This window comes from Lygodium microphyllum, chromosome 30 (assembly GCF_053477565.2).
Source record: "Lygodium microphyllum isolate KBCC chromosome 30, Lygodium_microphyllum_v1.1.10, whole genome shotgun sequence".
In the NCBI taxonomy this organism is placed as follows: Eukaryota; Viridiplantae; Streptophyta; class Polypodiopsida; order Schizaeales; family Lygodiaceae; genus Lygodium; species Lygodium microphyllum.
This window is the reverse complement of record NC_141164.1, coordinates 84,052,751-84,073,963: the sequence shown is the minus strand read 5'-3', so window position 1 is coordinate 84,073,963 and position 21,213 is coordinate 84,052,751.

Sequence of the window (21,213 nt, the reverse complement as noted above, 5' to 3'; positions counted from 1 at the left end):
AATTGAGAAGCAAAAGAAGAATATGACAGACATTATCATTTTGTGATAATATCAAAGGCTATTGGTATCATTTGATCTTGTTTACTACTCAAAGAGCACAAACTGTTGGCATTGTTGGAAAAAGATATGGGAACGGGTCATGTTTGCAGCAATAGAGATGAAGGAGAAATATAGCACTGGGTTGCTGAATCAAGAGGTGTTTGTTATATAATGATAGAGTTTTTAATATGTGCATGGCTGTTAGTATTTGACTTGAAGAGAGGAAACTAGAGCATTAGACGGTTGACAAGGCTAGCTTGCTTGGTAAGCAAGACGGTGACTTGGACAACAGAGGCATCACACATCCAATTTTTTTCCATGGAGTAGACATTGATGACAATAGTTGCATAAGTGAATGTTTATAGAAAGCAACACCTTATTCAAGAAGTCTCTGAATGGTACAAGCTGTGAAGGACAACATGAGCATTATTGTAATGTGTCCACTTGTTCACTTCAGGACACATCTTAGCAATCCATCGGAAAGGAGGTCTAGAAAGCTCCGTCCGGCATTCCCATGGAATGTCACGGGGTTTGCGATCTAGGACTTTCCGCGTCTGCCACGTAGCGGAAGTATTCTGGCCGTTCCCACTTAGGACCGACCTGAATCAGGGTTTTTTCTAATGGTCATTTCCTAAAGGGCAACTAGCATCGAACCCCGAGCGAACTACTTTACACAAAAACGCCAGGGCCGAAGCGGATTCACACTGCACTTGGTTCAAGGAGAATGGGAAACAAGAGGGATGCAAAGCTCAACCTCTCTGCCATAAGGCATAGCTCCATTTCGTACCCCTAAAACAGCGTAAACCGGGATTATCATAACCTAGACTTTAGGTCAGCGCCCTTGTTGTTCATGTCCTTTGAAACGATCTTCTTGCTGTCATTTATGATTGAGAAAAGTTCCCGGCCAACCGGGACCACCCATCCGTAGGACGGACCCATAGCCACATCCACCGCACTTTCTGCCTACCACATTTAGTTGGACATGCATCAAGCAGCTTCATTAATTAGTTCATTAGGCATTGGTTCCTTCGTGTAATCTTAGTACTTGACATAGAAAAAGTGTCAAACAAGTTCCTTGTCAATAGGTTATCATATTTATCTTTGGAATACATTTAAAAAGTCCAGCCCGTAGGCTTATCCATAATCCGCCCAAAGGCTATCCAGCAATCCACAGGGATTACTAATCCAAGATTTCGCCCGTAGACTAGTATGCGGGCCTCGAGATCCAATCTCGAGTCACGTTGGCCTCTTGTGCAGGGCTCGGAAGGTGAGGGATTTACGGCCAAAGCCCCCCCCCCCCCCCCCTCGCACCCAAGCATCTTCCTACTCCAAGTAGTGCTCAACGGAGAGACCTCACACAGAGGGTTCAATCCACCTTCTCGGCGTGGCTAACAACCCCCTTGGTTAGGGTCAGGGAGACAATCGAGGGTAACTGAGGCTGCCTCTCCCTTCAGGCCTTCAACCTGAAGCATTAGATATATTTTCATCCTTTAATTCCTTGAGCAAACAAAGCAAACAGTGCCCTTTAAATTGTTACAAGCACAATCATTTCCAGTGGTCGTTATTTGGCCAATTGCTAAGGAGTAAATCCTTCTTTCCGAATGCATCCAACACTCGATTCGGGATCAATTGCGACTTGGCAAGATTCCCAAGGGTTTGTTTGTTAACCCTTATATCCTTGGGTTAGAATCGTACCCTATTAACCCAACTTAACCAATACCTTAAGTTCTATTAACAAAAAATATGTTGCTCCAAATTATTGATTGGTCCTTTGCTTCCAAGCAAATATCTAATCCCCTTATCTTGGTCACTTTTCCCAAGAAAGGTACTATATCAGGACGACTACTCATCATCTTGCAAGATAAACTTGCGCAAGAATCTGCCAATCGTATTCCGAGGAATTGGCCATTCTCTTGTGGTCAAACCACAAGATCATGCGACTCTACAACTTGTTGCACAAGTGCCGCATCTAATCCATGGGACTATTTTACCCATCAAATGACGTCTTCTAATCGCAGAATCATGATTAGATAGGAAATAGGGTTAGGGTGTCTTCATATCCAATCCATTCCTGATTGCACTAGGCGACACCGTCGGTCCTAGGGTTCCAACTCAATCCGAGTTTCATCTTTTTAATCGAGCGATCCTTAGGGTAGAAACCCTAGATCGTTTCTCGCAAGTATATCCTATTGTCCCTACATTTCGTGAATGTGGGCAGGTCTTTAGGGTATGAGAGTTTCAGCTTGGCAATAAGAGCGACTAGGTCACGTCCTCAACGTGCTAAATCCTAGTTAGCACTTGGGGTATGTTGCATCGATTTAACCATTCCTAAGCGAGTTCTTTTGTGGTTTAGGTGTTTAGGGTAAAACCATTACGATACCATTCTCGTGAGCACACGATTCATTGGCTATGAATGATTAGATTTACAAACCCTAGCTTTAGCGGCTAAGCTTCAAGCGCATGTTAAGTTACAACACAATTTCTATTGATCCTTCTAGAACATGCATTCAAGATTCAAGCTACTAAGCTTTAGGGTTTTATGTTTAAACCATGCAGCCTTTTCTAACAACTACACAGTTGAAACGAGATTTATGCCAATTGCCTAGAGTTTAATCTTCTTCATGCAGTCCTAGAATCATTTCCATGCCTTGCAAATTCCTACGGTTGTTAGCAATCTTCTTTAATGAATCTTTGCGAAGAAAGAGATGTCTAATAATGCAACATGCAATTTTTATCTTTCCATGCATAATCAAAGTATACAACAATAATTTCAACTTTGTAAAGATGATCATTAGTTGATCTAAATTCGTTACTTTGCAATGTATAAAAACAACTTGCTAAGAATGCATGGACGTCTTATGTCCTTCTTTCACTCGTTTCTTTGAAAAAAAATAAAAATGACTGATTCTTCAATTATGAGTTATTTCCTTAAAAATAGCCAAAAGTGCACCCTAATTTCATAAATTATCCATTCACAATTTCAATATTTCGACGTAAACCAAAATTAGGAAGAAAACCTGGACTTGTGGATTCGGTGAAATGTCCACATGAATGTTAGGAGATGATCCTCTTGCGGTTGCGCCTTGTGCCTTTTTAGGGGCCATCGCGAATTCGATCTTCTTGCCTTGGCCACAGACTTATGATCTTGGCCCATCTCCTTTGCACGCGCAATTCTCTTTTGAGAATCGGCTTCCTTGACCGATGTTCTGTCTTGTGGAATTGGGCTTTGGAAGACCTTGTAGGCTTCCTCCTCGAAGCTTAAGAGGGGAAAGAAATTTGGGCTTTCGGAGGGTTCAAAAGGGAAGGGCCTTTTAATTCGGTTAGAAAAAATAGGCTTGTGGGAGTTGTAATAGGAAAGATGGTTTTTGAATCCGGCAGTTAGAGTGAACTTGAGGAGATCCAACAGAAAAGAGGGTTTAAAACCTACCAATATGGCTTGTGTAGGAATGCAATGGGAGGCTTTAAAAGGAAACGAGGTTAAAAGCCTTGTGGAAATGCTATGGAAAGGGGCTTAAAAACCCAGCTAGTGTAAGCTTTATGGGGGATGCAAGGGGGGAAAGGCTTAATTCACGAGGATGCAAGGGGAAAGACCTTAATTTTGGCCACACAAGAAGGGCCAATGGAAAAGGGTTTTTTAGAAACGTGGAAGTAATAAAAACCCACTTGAGAAGGCAATAGAAAAGGGGGCTTAGAGAGCCCCCCTTAGAAGCTTCCAAGAAGCTTCTTGGAAGCTTCTGTTGGCTGTCAGAATCCACGTGGAGGAAGAGGAGACGATTATTATTGACAGTTGTTGGCAGGCAGGAGAGGCGAAATATGGCAGCAACGATTCTTCTAAGGCAATCCTCCTCCCTCTCGGCGCATTCAGAGCGGCGCAGCTCTACTTTCTCTCTCACACAATCACGGCAGCGTCCGACTCAGCTTCCCTTCTCACGGCTACCTCTCCTTCCTATCAGCCTTACCACACTCCCCCCTCCACCCCATAGCAAGGGTTTTTATAGGAAGAGGGGGTAAGGCCTCCCTCCCCCACGTGGTGCCCGCATGGCTCCTCTTCTTCCACCTCTACTATTTCCCAACATAGCCCCATCCTCTTCCCTCAGCCACGCTTCGACTGGGGAGAAGAGGATTTAAAAAATTTGCAATAATTATATCATTATCCTCTTTACCTCCTCCCAAAAGGAGGTTCACATGAAGATATGCGGTTTCTTTAAACCTTAGTCTCTATTCTGCCAATGGAGATCATGATACGTCGTGTACAATTTAAAGATCGCACCGTCCGTATTTTCAATGCCGGAATTGTCATTGCATGAGACTTACGTGGCTCGTAATATTTTTCAGCAGAAATATTACAATTATGCCTCAAGCAACACATATTGCAATGTATAAGTTTAGCACTTCTGTGAGGTTACAAAGGAATATTGCTTTACGCAACATAATTTCGCAACGTCTATGGGCTATTGGATTTGCATATGTAGATCTAAACTTACTTAAAGAAAATGGGAGTTGGCAAACAAGAAGCAAGGGATATTTATTTTGGATGCATGTGTGCTTGGTGATTATATGAAGGAAGACATCATAACAATTCAAGTAGGCATTGATGATATGAACTTTTTGAAATGAGCTACTAGAGATGGACCGCACGTTTCGATCAAGTGTGGTGGTCCTGTGGCGGTTCCGATGAGGAACGAAAAAGGGTAGTGGCCTGTTCAAAAGCATCACAAACAAAAGAAAAAGGATGGTGGCATCCTCAAAAATGGAAGGTAGCAGAAGAAACATGAACAAAAAAAAGCTTTATTAAAAAGCTAAAACCTTAAGGCTTTAAAAGAAGTTTTTAGCCTTTAAAAATGATGAAAAGCTTAAAGGTTTCGAATCTTCTAAATGTATTGCTATCCCACCCTTGGGTTATGATGCCAAGAGGCATATTCCATAGTGGATTCCATGAGTTTTTTATTCCACGATGGATTCCGTGAGGTTTTGCGGTGGATTTCGTAAAAGTGTATTTATTTGATGGGGCTCATACAAAAGGAGGATTCCTTGTGCGAGAAGTTGACGAGGACACCTGTCCTTTTTGGGCGTCAAGTTAATTTAATGTGCATGTGGGTGACTCCACAGCGGGTAATTTTGCAAAATACATATTTAAATTAATGGGCGTTTATGAGTTTAGAGTGCACTCGTATTAAATTAAGGTTAGGACAGAGTTAACCTATTTATTTATTTTGTAGCTGAAGATTGCAAGGTATTTACTTTTGTCGGTTTAATTTTTTTATTTTTTAACAATTGTGAATGCTTTAGTTGATGTGTAGAGCAAGCAGCAGTGGCGTTGGGAAGCACTAGGCAATAGCATGTATTCAAATTACCTAGAAGAAATTATCATTTTTTATGGATGCACATCTTATCATTAAAGGCGTGGCACTAATATTTATTTAGACGCTCCTATTTATTGAAGCGCTTGACAAATATTTATTATTTTGTATGTGCATGGGTGCTCGGTTTAAATATTTCATTATTGGACATTGTATTTGGGCACAGCCTAACTCTTGGGCCGCCCAACCGCTTTGTTCTTTATTTGGACAAAAGCAAACACAAAAGCTAAAGCATACTAATTGTAAAATTAGGCTATTTTTGAGTTTTAGATGAATAAATTTATAAATACATGCCTTGTGAAGCGTTCACACAAAGCGTGGGGGGAGATTGTACCCAATTTGTCTTTTTGCACTACAATAAAAAGGCCTCTTAGACGCGATTTTTGAATTGAGAGAAAATCTTATGGGTGCGTCTATAAGCCCGTGTAAGTGCGCGTGTATAATTTCGTGTCTATAGTCGTGTGTATATGGGAATCTACACGCACTAATAGATGTGCATATACACGCTTAAATAAACGCGCATATACACCCGAATATAGATGCTCATATAGATGCACTTATAGATGCGCATATACACTCGCACATAGATGTGATTTCACCTGCAACTTATACGCATATATAGACGCGCAAAACAGTGTATGAAAAAAAAAAACCAGAGAGCATGTGGTTGCCATGCAACCACATGCTCTCTGGCTTTTTGCAACCACATGCTCTCTGGCTTTTTTTTCCCCCCATCAAATTTTGTGTGTTTGGAGATAACACAAGAACATTACTCAAGAATATTAGTCATACTTCTCATGCAATAACAAAACATACCTTATCTATGATGAGCCCCTTCTTGTAAAAGTCCATTGCAAAGATCGTGTAGTACCAGTGTGAGAGATAAGTAATTTTACAAGGTAGCTAATACAACAAAAAAAAGTGATTTTATAAGCTAGGATCCGTTGCAAGGATCATGTAGTCCCAATGTAAGCAAACTGTATAGCTTATGATAGCACGCATGTAGGGATTTCTCAACTATTTTGTTAATACTAGAAATAGAGCACATGCTTATTTCAATGCAAAGACACCTTAAGGTTAAGAGTAACATTGTTAGGCTATATAACACAATCAAAATATTGGTTGTGGTGATTATCGGCTTGCTATCCGCTCCCATGTTTACTCCTTCCCATCTCGTGCTATCTATATTATCCTTCGCCTTCTCTTTTCTCTCCAATTTTAAATGTATTATGTAGCCTACCGATGTTACTCTTATACTTAAGGTGCCATTGCATTGTAGTGAGTATTTCTGTCTACGTGTCTATCTCTCTCTCTCTCTCTCTCTCTCTCTCTCTCTCTCTCTCTCTCTCTCTCTCTCTCTCTATATATATATATATATATATATATATATATATATATATATATATATATATATATATATATATATATATATATATATATATATATCTCTCTCTCTTTTTGTATATTTTGCAAAACAAATTTGTGTGTCTATCAGCACGTGTACACTGCACACTAGATACGCTCCTACACATGCCAGGTCCACAAAACTCAAAAAACCTCAGAGGAGGTGTGGTTGTTTAACACGAATGTGTCTATAGGCACGTCTACTCTATGGATCAAACATACTCTTACATGCACCAGCTCCACAAAACTCAAAAAAACCTAGGAGGTTGAATGGATCTTCAACACTTGCGCGTCTACTCTGTATATAAGACCCGCTTGTAGACACGAATTAGCAGTGAAGCACAAAATAAAACTAGGAAAAGCAAGCAACAACTAACATACCCAAAGCTAAGAAGGAACCAAAATACAACTCAGAGTAAACAGATAGAGAGAGAGAGAGAGAGAAGAGAAGAAGGACTCACCTTGAATATTTGTTGTGATGGGCAGCGGCACAACTACAAACTCCTTCTTCTCATCCATCTCCTTGCTCTTTGGCTGTTCTCCTCGTCGCAACAAACATACCAAAAGCTAAGAAGGTAGCAAAATACAACTCAAAGCAAAGATAGAGAGAGAAAGAGCGAGAGGGAGGGAGGGAGGGAGAGAGAGAGAGAGAGAGAGAGAGACAAGAAGGACTCACCTTGAATCAGTGTTGTGATGGGCGGCGGCGACAGGGCTACAAATTCCTTCTTCTCCTCCCTCTCCTTTCTCTTTGCCTCTTGCTTCCTCCTCTCTTTACCCTTTTTTCTTTGCTTCTTCCTTTCTCCTCTCTTTGTGTCGTGCGCCTGTCAGAAAAAACCCAAAAGAAACGCAAGACGGGACTACTTTGAAAAGAACGACACATTAGCAATATTTTTCAATTTTTTTTAAAATTTTAGTGCACGTCTATGCGCGCATCTGAAAGCGTGTCTATAAGCACATGTATATAGAGCACGAATTTCGTCTATATACACGCGCTTATAGATGCACTTATATACGCACAGTTAAACACGCCCGACTATGCGCGTGTACCAAGCGCGTCTATAACTACTGCTTGTTGTAGTGTTGCCTCATGTCGTGCAAACTCTCTTCTTGCTTTTTATGAGTTTTAGTAGAGTTCTTTATTCTTGGGGACCTTCCAGCACTCCCTATGTATGCATCCAGTATCCGATTTGCGCACCATCATCTCTCAAAGTAGAAATAAAGGCTTTATAAGCAACTATAAAGTGTAAAGATGAAGATCCAACAGAAGAGAATTGGACAAATCTTGCATGAGAAGGACTTCTGCAGCCAGCTCTTGGAGGATTGGTGGAAAAAGTATGGAAAAAGAGGGTCACAAGAACATTGGAAGGTGGGGGAAACTAAATGTTTCTAGGGGCATAGAAATATTTGGTTGCTACTAAGAGCATGGGGAAGAAGGCTTCAAAAATTTCTTGCAAAGCTTATTCGTTTGTCAGAACTAGACGTGAGTTTGCTGAAGCTTATCCCACTGAAGTCAGTACGGCCTTCTATTTGCAACTTCATCGCCATTATTGTCCTCAACTTTAACAATTTAACGGCATCGTATTTATCATTGGCACGATATCTATAGGAAGGAGGGAGAAGATTTCAATTGATGGAAGTTCAAAATCTAATGTGACATGTAATGAGATTCTTCTAACGCAAGAGGGCACGACTGTGAGAGGGCGACATCAATGCTACAAAAGAGAAGATATCCTGTGTTTCAAAGGCTATTGTGTGACAATCCAAACTATGAAGATGCTCAAACTAAGAAGGTAGATTGGATCAATAATGGGAGCTTTCATGTGAAAGAGGCGATGACCGTGATCCAAATTGCAAGAAGGTGACAAGCACCGCAGCAACTTGTATGTTAGTGGAGAAAGAAGATGTCCCGACAACGAAACTAGATGCTGACAGCCGCATCCTAAAAACTCGCAAGGTGACGGACTATCCACAAAATATAAGGCAGACTCCACATGTAAGATAACAATATGAAGATGGACATTGATGATGACGAAGCAGTCTGTGGCAATGTTAAAAAGCCTTAGACTTTATAGAAAGCAAAAAGCAAACCTAACGTGAGTACTTGACAAAAAACTATATAAGAGAGGGGTAAATGGTGCAAAGAGCACTACTCGTTGCATTGAAGTTTGTAATTGGAGGAGGGTCGCATGTTGTGAGAGAGGCTAGAGGTTGAGCTTGAATCCGTCACCTTCTTCGAAGACCGGCATCGAATTTTGGAGAGAAGGCTTGAGGATGAGCTTTAAGCCCCTCACCTACATCAAAGATACCATCATCGCGAGTCACTATGAAGTTTGGTTTGAATTGAGCTTAAAGCTTCTCGCCTTTTTTTTAAAAAGATCGTTAACAAATTCTGTATGACATCAAACTTCTGAGTTGAGCTTCATGCTCCTCGAAAATTTTCCATAAAATTTTGTCATCCCACCTTCATCTCTTCTTTCTAAGATTGAGAATTTATCTTGTCTTTCCCAAAACTCTTAACATCAAATCCGAAAGTCTTTTGAACCTGTATTTTTCCTATATTTTAATCAAGAAGTTGTTTTTCTCATTCAAAAATTCTTCTAAATAAGTTTTATTTTGTTGAATTCTCTCATCTCAAAGCGTCCATGCGACGAGCAACTTTCACGAACCCCTGTGCAAATCCCGTGCGACAACGTGAGACGTACTCATCCCTGTTATCAATCATCAGGCATTTCAGCCTATGCCCAAACTTATTCTTGGTGAGAGCAAGCCAATGTTGAAAGATGGCTAAGACATTAAATTTCTACTTTATGGGATAATCCCAAACCTTACATGAATAATTGTCAATAAATGTGACAAAGTACTTCGCACCCCCTAATGACTGGCAGGGTATGGGTCCACACACATCTAAATGCACAAGAGCCAAAGGCTCACCCATGCGTGGAATACTGGACTTTTTATGCGAATTCCTAGTTTGCTTGCCATATAAACAATGATCACACTCCTCAAAATGCTAGTCAAAAGGCAGAAGATACTACAAAGCACAAAGTATTTTCATTCCCTTAAGCGACATATGCCCGAGACGAGCATGCCAGAGAAATACATGTGGGATAAAACCCACAGATAAAACATGGTCAATAGTACCAAATATAACCAAGGGGTAGAGATTGCCAAACTTGGCACCTCTTGCAAGAACAAGCCTACCACGAGTTATCTTCCATGTAGAATCATCAAAGCATATATAATAACCTGCATCATCAAGCTACCCAACAAACATAAGGCTTTTAGTCAGGGTGGGTACATGAAGTAAATTATGCAGAACAAAAGTGCTACCAAAGGGAAACTATATAGTGACATCACAAATGCCAACAATAGTAAGAGACCTATTATCACCTAAGCGCATAGTACTAGATACACTGCGATTGGTATGAAATCACTCACAGTAGAGGGATCACATGGAAAGGCGCACCTAAATCCAAGAGCCAACATTGTGCATGCATAGAGTGAGCATCGGTCAACTAAGAGGCATCACATGAAGAGGCTGCTAAGATGTAGTCACCATCGGACTCCTCAAGTTGCATGATATTTATCTCCTCAATCTTTATGCTAGACTTTGCAGGTATAATGCTACGATCATTAGATTTCTATTGCACTTTTTCTTTCCCCTTTTCAGTGCGCTTGTCATCGCACATCTTATGGAACTACGACCGTATGTGTCCTGCTTTCCCACAATAATGGCATGTAAGATCAGACTTACGTCCAGGGGACTTGCTATATCCATGTGACTTAGATTGGGACTTTTGAGAGTCCTTCCCATGTCAATCATTATCTTTCTTGCCACCTCTAATGGATAAAGCATGTGAATTGCGGGAAGCATCATTGTTTTTCTTACTAATTTATTTAGTCAAGCATCAATTTTTTTGGTACAGATCACAATGTGAAATACATCCCAAGACTCAGGTAGTGCCAAGTAGAAACAAAGGATGTAAATTATCCTGAAACTCAATACCCTCTTGAAGAAGATTCTTCATGATAGAATGAAACTGGCTAAAGTCAACAAACAATGGGGTCCCCTCGTTCATACAAAGATCCATCATTTATTTAAGCCAATACATCTACGAAGCAAGGCTTTACTTTGCATAAAGTTCCTGAATCTTTTCCCATAGGTTCCATGCACTTTGATCTTCATCTTCAACAACATTATTGTGGACGTCTTCAAAGAGTGATAAAATGATAGTGAACTTGCATAGTGCATCTAAATCAACCCAATCATCATCATCCATGTTTTAGGGTTTAATATCTTTGTTTCTTAGTGGCTTAATCTACAATTTCTGCACCAAAACCTGCCATATTTGAGACTTCCAATAGCCACAATTGGTGCCATCCAACTTGGCAATGTTAAACAAAGTTGTATCTTTGAGATGACTGGCCATAATGAGTCAAATAGAGACAGACTATGCAAAAAATAGCCTATTATAATTAGCATTAAACAAGCAAAAACCACTACCAAAACAAGCTAAAAATAAGAGAAACTGCTAAAATGACTACCTGTCCACCAAATAGTACCAAAAGTATATCAAAATGACATGAAGCTCAGTAAATACATCACAATCCCCATAAATTAGCTTGATATAATAAATCACAGTAATGAGAAAAAGAGAGCAAACAATAAGCTAACAAAAGTCAAGTATGACTACCAGGTCAGATCCTGCATAAAGCGGGCATGTAACAAACACTGTAAAAGCTAAGAACCATGAGCCAAATGCCCAAATGTGTCAAAGCAATCGATGTCAATAGGAGGATACAAGCCCTGGCATAAAGAACTCAGAGAGTAAGCCAAGCTAGGTGTATGCCTATAATTGATAAGACCTGACAAAGGTCGATGTATGCTCAAAGAGAAGACGGATCAAATCAGCCCAAAAGCATCCAATGCAAACAAGTATCTATCGAGAGCATAGACATGTAAGCGATCCTAATCTCATCTACTCAAGAAGCTCAACTACATAAATCACAAGCTTTGCAATATCCAGAGATAGCATGAAGCTTCCATTGGCAAAAAGATCAATATCAATTGAGCAACCAAGCTCAAAGATAGCATGTGAATACATAAGGCATCATGGATCCAAGACCGTATATCAACAGAGCATCCAGAGCAAGGGATCGGTCAAGCATCGCCTATAATATCCAGTATATCATGTAGCAGTCAATGTCAAATCTCTAACAACCCAAATAAGCATCCAAGAGCTCCAAAGTATGCAAATGAATGCCCAACTGAAACTCCAAGTGGCAATCAAACACAGATAATGTAAGGAGCATGCACTTCTGACATATGCGTCAAAGCATGTACCGAAGGGTCAAGCATAGACCATAGGCATAATGACTATCACAAAGCATAACATTATAGACCAATGTCAATCAAATGCCAATCAAGACAAAGCTCGATCAAAGCTCAAAAGGCATTCTGGAGTAATACAAGATGTGTGCCAACCTTCGTATACATCCATGTAATCATATGAGTCACCCAAGAAGCACTCGTGATAGGTAGAGCATACACTAACTAGATAGGCTTCGGCCCTAGTTATTATAGCAATAAATTCATTGTCAAAACTAAGTAAATCAGTCCTCAATTCAAGCTCAAAACCACCTCAAATCATAGGCATATGATATACCAATGTACTAGCATCAATGGTACACATCGGTAGTGCATATAGAGCACCCGAATCATAGCTCGAAGCAATAGGCATATAAAATCCCTATTAAAAGAGATTCAGCCCTACTATATACAACAATGAATACACTGTCAAACCAAGCTATTTTAGTACCAAAATCAGCTCCAAATCCAACCCATAACACAGGCATAGCATTCCCATACATGTAGACATCACCCGAGTATAATCGGGCATCATAAGACCAACAAAGCTAACCATAGAAGCATCAAATAGAGTGCTGCACTGTATTTCCAACTAGCAAACCTCAGACAAAATAGAGTAAATGAAGTGGTTAAATCAATCCAAAATCAACTCCAAGCAATGATGTAGCATCCCCGAATATATAAGCATCAACCCGAGTATAATTGGACATTATCCAACCAATGGCAATGAGTGTAGACATCAAAGATAAGTGTTTCCATGTTTTATGACAGTCTGTGGACTATTATAATAGTCCAAAACTAAATCTTAGCACTCAAATCAAATGGCAAGAGTGGAAGGATCAATGCCAAGCATCAAAACCAAGTGTATAAGTGCTTCTATAGCTGCCCAATGAAGAAGATATGCTATAGGATATGAAAAACGTGAGCTGCTGCTACAATGTGATGTTGCACCAGCAGGGTGAGGACTATGGGGGCTACTATAACTTGCTCGAGAAGGCTCAAAGAGTGCCTAAGAAGAATGCAACCGATAGGAAGCTCGAACGGAGTGGCTATGGTGGTTGCCAACAAAGAGATGACTGTTGTAGGTATTCAAATAGAAGTTAAGAGTGTGCTGGACCAAGCTCAAGCTCACAAAGAAGAAAGCTCTAATACCAATTGAAGAGAGGTGAGCCCTAAAATGGAAGCATGAGCAGGAGCAAGAGCTATGGTGAAAGGAGCAAGAGCAAGAGAGAGAGACATGCACAATGTGGAAACTCCAACAGTCACAATGTATGACTGCCCTTCCCTTTATTCAAATATCACTGAAAGAATAAAGAATGAAGTGATAATGATGGATGCCCACTGCCTGTAGTGTGCAGGTGTGGGTACTATCAGTGTAGTAATACACAAGCGGCTAAGCAAAGACACCTTTACGCCCAACAAATAATGGCTACAATTATCAAGTGTTGACAAGATAGGGAACTCAGTTAATTAGTAGTTGAGGTTGAACACCAACTAGCTACACAAATTCCAAATATGAGGCTTGCAACATTGAGAGATAGATCTTGGGATAGAGGAGTTGGAGGACCTATTAGTCAAGGAGCGCAAGGAGAATTTTTTAGGGGAAATAGTAGAGGTCTTCCCAAAAGAGTTCCAACTTGTTTCATCTACAGAGAGGTCGGTCATACCAATCAAAATTGTCCACATCCTTGATGAATAGGAGGAGATATGTATCCACTCCACCTACCAAATAGTCAAAATGACTACGGGATAGAAATTCACGAGCCATTGACTAAATGTTGAAGGGAAAGGAAAAAGTGCATTAAATTCATTAGCTGCCAATAAAAGGGTTGATATAATGCTTGTTACTAGAAGGAGGAGAGAAGTAGAAAGGGATGAGCCTAAACTTGGTAAGCTTGGGGAGAGATGGCAACTAAAGCGAAATGAAGATGATGAGGTACAAAAGGGAAGATAAATTAGGATATAAAACAAGTTGGGATTAAATTTATTTAAAGAAGGAGGTAGAGAGAAGAGAGATAGACTACAAAGGAGAGAGAAAGATGAGAAATAGAGAGACAAAGATAGAAAGAAGAGAGAGAGTGTCATAGAAGTTGAAGGAGAAGCTTGGAGATGAAGAGGATCTTGTATTAGTAACTAAATGAATGGAAAATTAATCCCCTTACATCTTACACTCATGCTAGTGTGACTAGAGTATTTGTTACACAAAATAATTAACCATTTCCCCCTTCATTATACAATCTAGGACTCTAAGAATGCATTACCATGTAATTGATATATCTTCAAGGCAAGGAGAAGTGGAGTATGACATGCAAAAGGATCTCTTACTAAGGAAGGCCAATATTTTATCTGCCTAGTTCATGGAAATTTGTCCAAAAATGAGGAGAGAGTGGAGAGATTGATAAATCCTAAGGCTGAGGGAAAGAAAAGAAGGATAATGAGGATTATATCCAACTATGAATGCCCATTATAAGGAGGATATTATAGAGGCCTATATAGATAGAGGAGCACAAGTATGTGTAATTACACAAGCTTGCGTAGAGAAATTTAGTATCCAAATGATTGAAGGATCAAGATTCCACTTAAGATTGGCTAATCATGCATGGATAAAATGTCTAGGGATCACATAGGACCTAGAAGTCAATGTGAATGATGTGCCTATGAAAATTAATTGTCATGCAATTCTAGTTGGGTTTGGGGCATTCCCTTTAATCTTACGAAGGCCATGGCTTAGAAAAGTTGGAGCTATATAAGACTAGGAGAAAGGAACTATAACAACTCATCATAAAAAAGACTTGCCCAAGAAACTTAAAATGACTACAAGGAAGTCAATCGAAGATGATGACAGTGAGGAAGATGAGAGTGATAAAGAGGATACTAATAGTTTAGAAGGAGATCATGAAGAGAAAGATGAAGAATCTAATAATAAATTAGATTCTAACCAAGAAATCTCTTTATTTACATTGGGAATAGGAGGGAAAGTGAGAGTCAAAGAAGTATGAGGCACCCTACTTGAGAAGGGAGATGATGGAGTGACTTCTCATGAAAGTTTTAGTACACCTATGATTGGTGATAGAGGGTTGATAAAAAATCCTTGAGGATTGACTAGAGTGGGTGATCTCAAGTTTTTTATGTGGAATCCTTTGAGAATATGGATGGGTCTTCTATGGAAAGAAAAAAAACCCTAGGAAAGAGAGAATTGGGAGTGAGAAAGAGCATAATGAAAATGGTTATGAATTTGATGAGTTGATGAGCCATTGTGATTTTTTATTCTTCATTTGTGGGACAATCAGAAGATGTTAGAGACTAAAAGAGTTTTTATTGAGGATAAGTTTAAGGAACCAAAAAGGGTAGTGAGCTTAGAGCCTAGACCTTTTGAGGAAGATGTTAGAGACTAAGAGAATTTCTATTAAGGATAATTTTAAGGAACCAAAAAGGGTAGTGGGCTTAGAGCCTAGACCTTTTGAAGAAGATCTATGTGTGAGGCATAAATATTTTGGAAAGGAGATAGAAAGTTTTCCCAATGAAACCCTAGGGAACGCCTACATTGTGCTTAGTGCTAAATGCATACATGAACACACAAGTTTGTTGATTAAATTAAATCTTTTACATCCAAGCCTCACCTCTTAATAGAAGAGATTTGACTCATCCCCCAACATCATAATACTCTTGATTGATATTGTTGAGAATATTTCAAGATCCCTAGCCTAAGTCATTGTAGACATTCACGACCACCGACTCACCAATCCCTCACTCTCTCAATCCAAGGTTCCTAATTAGTGCTAGAATTTCCCAATGTGTTATGCCAAGTGATGGGTGCTCGATGCTAGTATAAACATTCATGCTCATGCTTCTACTATTACTGACTATAGCCTTAGTGGGCGTCATGCACTGTAGTGCAATAAAAAGGTGCAACTTAGCACATCATTCCCAATGTCATGGAAGTAATAGATAATTTGGGGTATTAGAAGCCCCAATGCAGTGCTCTAAAACAATGTGCAATGTAGTGCTTGTGAGCCTTAGTTCCTTGTGATGTGCAATAGTTAGGGTATTAGGAGACCTTACCTCTTACTAATGTTGCTTGGGTCTTTGCATCTAGTTTCTTCTATTCACATGTCCAAACACTCAATCTCGACAAAGAAGCTTACAGGTAAAATGTAAATAAAGACATGAAGCTAGGTGTCGAAACTCCTAACCTACCTAAAGTTCAAGTTTTATTGATCTTTAGAACTTGAAAGCAACAACCACACATCTATAGAAAGTGCCAAAACCTAACTGCCTATTTTCAAACTTAGGGGTTTTTTAGGGTTTTGCAAAAATACAACATAGCATGAAGTCTTTCCTTGCATCCATGTCTAAGAAAAGATCAAGAGAAAATGGAAACTTGTATATTTGGAGATGTATGAATGCAAATCAAATTTCGAAAAATGAAAACATAAAGCTCGATTAGAACTCTTACCCTACCTAGAGTTTGAGTTTTATTGAATCATCCAAATTGAAAAGCAAGAACCACACATCTATACAAAGTCCCAAAACCTAATTGCTTATTGCAAACATTAGGGGTTTTTTAGGGACTTGCAAAAATGTATCACATTGTGAGGTCCTTCCTCACATTCATATCCAAGGAATGATGTGGAGAAAATGAAATCTTGTATCTTTGCAGATGTGCAAATGCAACGCTAATCTAGAAAGCTAGCATGCCAAACTTTAAGGGATTTTGCATTGCAAACCATATGGGAAGATAGGCTCAAACTAATGTTTGAATTAAGTAGAACAGAGGTTAAATGGGAACGCATAATGGAATAGTGGTGTTGCTTGCAAGGTAGGGAAGACTAGGGAGAGAGACGTGGCCCAAGGGATCAAAAGTAGTAGTCTAAGTCGATTTTGTATCATCACCTACTATTTATCAATACAAACAATATTTTTTTAACTCTAAAGTCAAAGATAACAAGAAGATGGGGTAATGTTATATTTTAAAACTTTGAATCTTATACAAGAGAGGTTGAAGATTTTGATCTTCATCCAACAATTTGATGTAACTACTCTAGACTAGGTAAAATTTTCAAGCATTCAAAATGTGTAAGGTGGTCATTTTTTAAAGAAGAATGCACGCATCATTTTGGGTTCAAGATAAGACATCAACACTTAGAGGCAATTTTAAACAATTTTTATCTTCTCAATCACAAACACTTTTGACGTGGATGTGATAAAAACTTGGCTGAGATTAGATATAATTCATTGTGCTAATTTAGATCGGCATGCTATTAAATTTTTTTATCCAAGTGCTCATTGCACCTTTATTTTTTCAAAATGGACAACCAAGTTGAGGATAGAAGATGACAAGATGGACACTCTAGGTAGTGCTAGTTTGACCTATCCTAGGCATGCAAAGCCATTCACCCCTATCATTGGAAACTCCATATTCATTTGCAATCAAGGATTTTCTTTTTTTTCATTGATTGATTTGGAGTATCAGCAATATGGTTAGAGTTGAATTCTTTCAAGTCTCTATGGGAATTAGTTAGAGTTTCCTCTCCTAGACTTTGGGGCATGAACACATGTTGCCTTACCCTATGCCTCATTTCAGGACTGGATGAATCATTAGAGGAGGACCGTTTAACGATAGCTCGGCACGAAAAAGCTTAAAGTTGGAAGTACTAAGCCTATTTCTTAACTTACTTAAAAGACACAGTGTCATAGAGTGCATTCAATGATAGATATATGTAATAAGAAATGCAGCCTCTTATAGAGGAAGGTAGCACATTCATGATGTAAAATGGGAGGAAGGGTTATTTCCTATTGTATCTACTTCAATAATTTCTTCAAAAATGAAAAACCATGTTTTTGCATGCTTGATTTTAAAAAAAGATATTAATATAACTGCCAAGTCCAATGTTTTACTTATGAATAATGAGCAAACATAGTTATTGAATGAATCAAAGACTTTTTTCTAAGACTAGAGGATCATCCGATTGAGCTAGTGCCTAATCATAGAATAAGCCACCCTATAGAGTAAGAGCTACCCAAGTGAGTCATATTAATGAGTTGTTGAAAAAAAGTTGAGTTAGCCCAATTCATCACACTTTTTCTTTCTTGTACTCCAATTCATCACCCTTTTTCTTTCTTGTACTCCAAAAAAAAGGATATTTTATAATCAAGTTGAGTTAGCCCAATTCATCACCCTTTTTCTTTCTTATACTCCAAAAAAAATGATATTTTATAATCAATGTGTATTAATTGCCCTATTTTGAATAAGAACACTCCAAAAAATAGGTTTCCTATACCAAAATTTGATAAATTAGAAGGAAGTGCAATTTATATCAAGATAGATCTTAAGAGCATATACCTTCAAATACTCATTTCAGGGCCATCTTTTGATTATATGAGTTCTTGCTTACGCCATTTGGGCTTACAAATCCACCAACAATGTTTATTGCATGATGGATCAAATCTTTTGACCTATAGATATTTCATTAGCACATTCTTTGTTGACATCATAATTCAATGAAATGATTAACCAAAACAGTCCCCTTGAGACCCCCCAACTAGCAGCCACTCCTGCAACCCCCGAACCCCAAAATAGGGCTACGCGATACCCTGCAACTCAATGCATTATGCCTCAAGTTGCTACCAATATAACTACTCTATCTAACCCAATGGCTAGATCCACAAAGATCACCTTTTTGCCATCTGGTCACATAGACCTTATCTAACGTACTACTCTATCTAACCCAATGGCTAGATCCACAAAGATCATAGACCTTATCTGACGTACAAGTCAATCTGTGCTCACACATGGCTTCTCCTCATAATGAGGGCCTTACAACTTAGAGCACCATGGATCATTGGTGGCACCTTACGAGGGTGGGGCATTGAGTATATCTAATATCCTAAGCTTTCTTAGGAGTCTTCACATTCATTAGATGGCTACTGAGAATATAATCATTAACTTTCAACTTCATTATATGGATAGCAAGCATGGCCTTGTTGTCCCATTTGGCTAGTTCTTCTCCCAAAACCTAATTTGGTTTTAGTGTATCTATCTGACTCCATCTTTAGTTTTCAAATAGCATAGTTGGTCCCATTAAGCTTTTGTGTTCCCTCCAAGTATAGACTATCTAGACCATGTGCCATTTTTAACTTCAAGCAACAATGCAGTGAGTGGGGATTTTTACACACACAAGGTTCACACTAGCAAGATCCTAACATGCCTACTTTGATACCATTCTAAACTTTTGTAAGAAAATAATTATACTGAAATGTTTATTCAAAATAGAAGGATAGCTATGGCATCCATGTATAAGTGATGGGCTAATCTCTAAACCCAAGACTAACACTAAAGAGCTTGACTAGCCTTGATATAACAATACATACAATGTTGGGAGTGTGGGCTATACTCAGCAATGCTCTATACTCTCAATAGTGTATCTCTATGGTGTCTCATTGTTTACTATCATACCCATAGTCCAAGACTATCCAACACTACTCTCTAGATACATAGGAAAATTGATATATCTCTCCAAACTGAGTGAATCTTGAAGAAACTTTTTTTAGGTGGATCTACATGAGGTCAAGAATAGCAAAAATAATGGTTGGATTAAAAGTTATTAGTTTTGAAAATTTGCTTACAAGGTAATCAAAATTTGCTCCTTGATTGAATGAGACTTTTCCACCATCCATACCTATGCTTTGTGTATTATCAAAAGTGCAATCATAGGTCACATGTATGGCCTTGGAGACATAATTTTGCATCATATTACCATTTTAACATTATTATTGACCTTTGCTAAACCAAAATCATTGTTTACACCTCTATGAAGAAATAGCATAAGCTTGCATATTGTAATACAAACTTGTTGCAAAAAGAAAACATGTAATTGATGCTCTCATTTACAAACAAGAAAATTATATTGCATATTGTGCCAATAAATACAACTATTAGTCCTTACAAAGGATCTGTATATTTTCTCCTAAGCAAAAGTGAATTTCTCATGACCATTGAAATTGCAAGTATACCAGTCATGTTTTACATGCTACTCAATCATGAAGATGTCTGAAAAAAAGGTCCTACTTTGAAGAACTTACAAGTTTTGGGGGGTAAAGGCACTTGTGCCTAGCCACCCATGTATTAGTTACATTGACACTACCTGCATACATGCACACATGTACATTGCAAGTGGCGGTGTCACAGTGTGTAGGGTTGAAGATTGTCACAGGGGTTTGGCAAGAAAACTGGACAAGATAGATAGAGATGTGTCTTCAAGAGATAAGTAGATTACAATGAATGTTTAAAGGTTCAAGTGGTACTTCATGGTCAATCACAGGGGTTTGAGAGAAAAGAATGTATGGAGGTTCAAGAGCTTAGACTTCGAAGATGGTAGAGATAAGAGAAGGGTTGAAGGTTTCAAGCCAAGTTCTTGAAGATATTAATAGAATTCCAACTACATGTTCTTAGCAAATATCACAATAGTATTATTTCATAAGTTCTAACTCAAATCAAGCTTGTTTTCTTGACTATAAGAACAATCATAAAGTATAAAATCAAGTACAATATGTTGTCATGTATCAAAAACAACTCTGCATCCCATCATTCATACATGATGCCATAGCATGAATCAACTTTGCATGATTACATTCAATGTAGACTGTTAGGGATAAAAGCTTATGAGTCAATTACAAGGCTTGTAGGGCAAAGAGACTTGCTTCAAGAGAGCTTCAAATTGAGTTCCTGATAAGGATAACTTACCATAGCCAAGAAATAAGAGAAAAAGCTCCTCTTAATTCAACTCAAAGCATCTATGAATGATCTACAAACATTGCCCTACCATAGGGGCACATAATACTTGCATATTTTGACAAGATGTCTTCTGTAGAGTAAGAAATGAATTAAAAGATCACTATTGTAGCTAATTCTCTGAATATGGCTAAAGATATCAGCCCCAAATCAGCCCAAATATCTTTCGAAATTCACCTCTAATAATATCATAAACTTCCCCTAACACGATGTCAGTGCGTTTGGTGTCGAAAGTCTACCAGGGGGTAAGA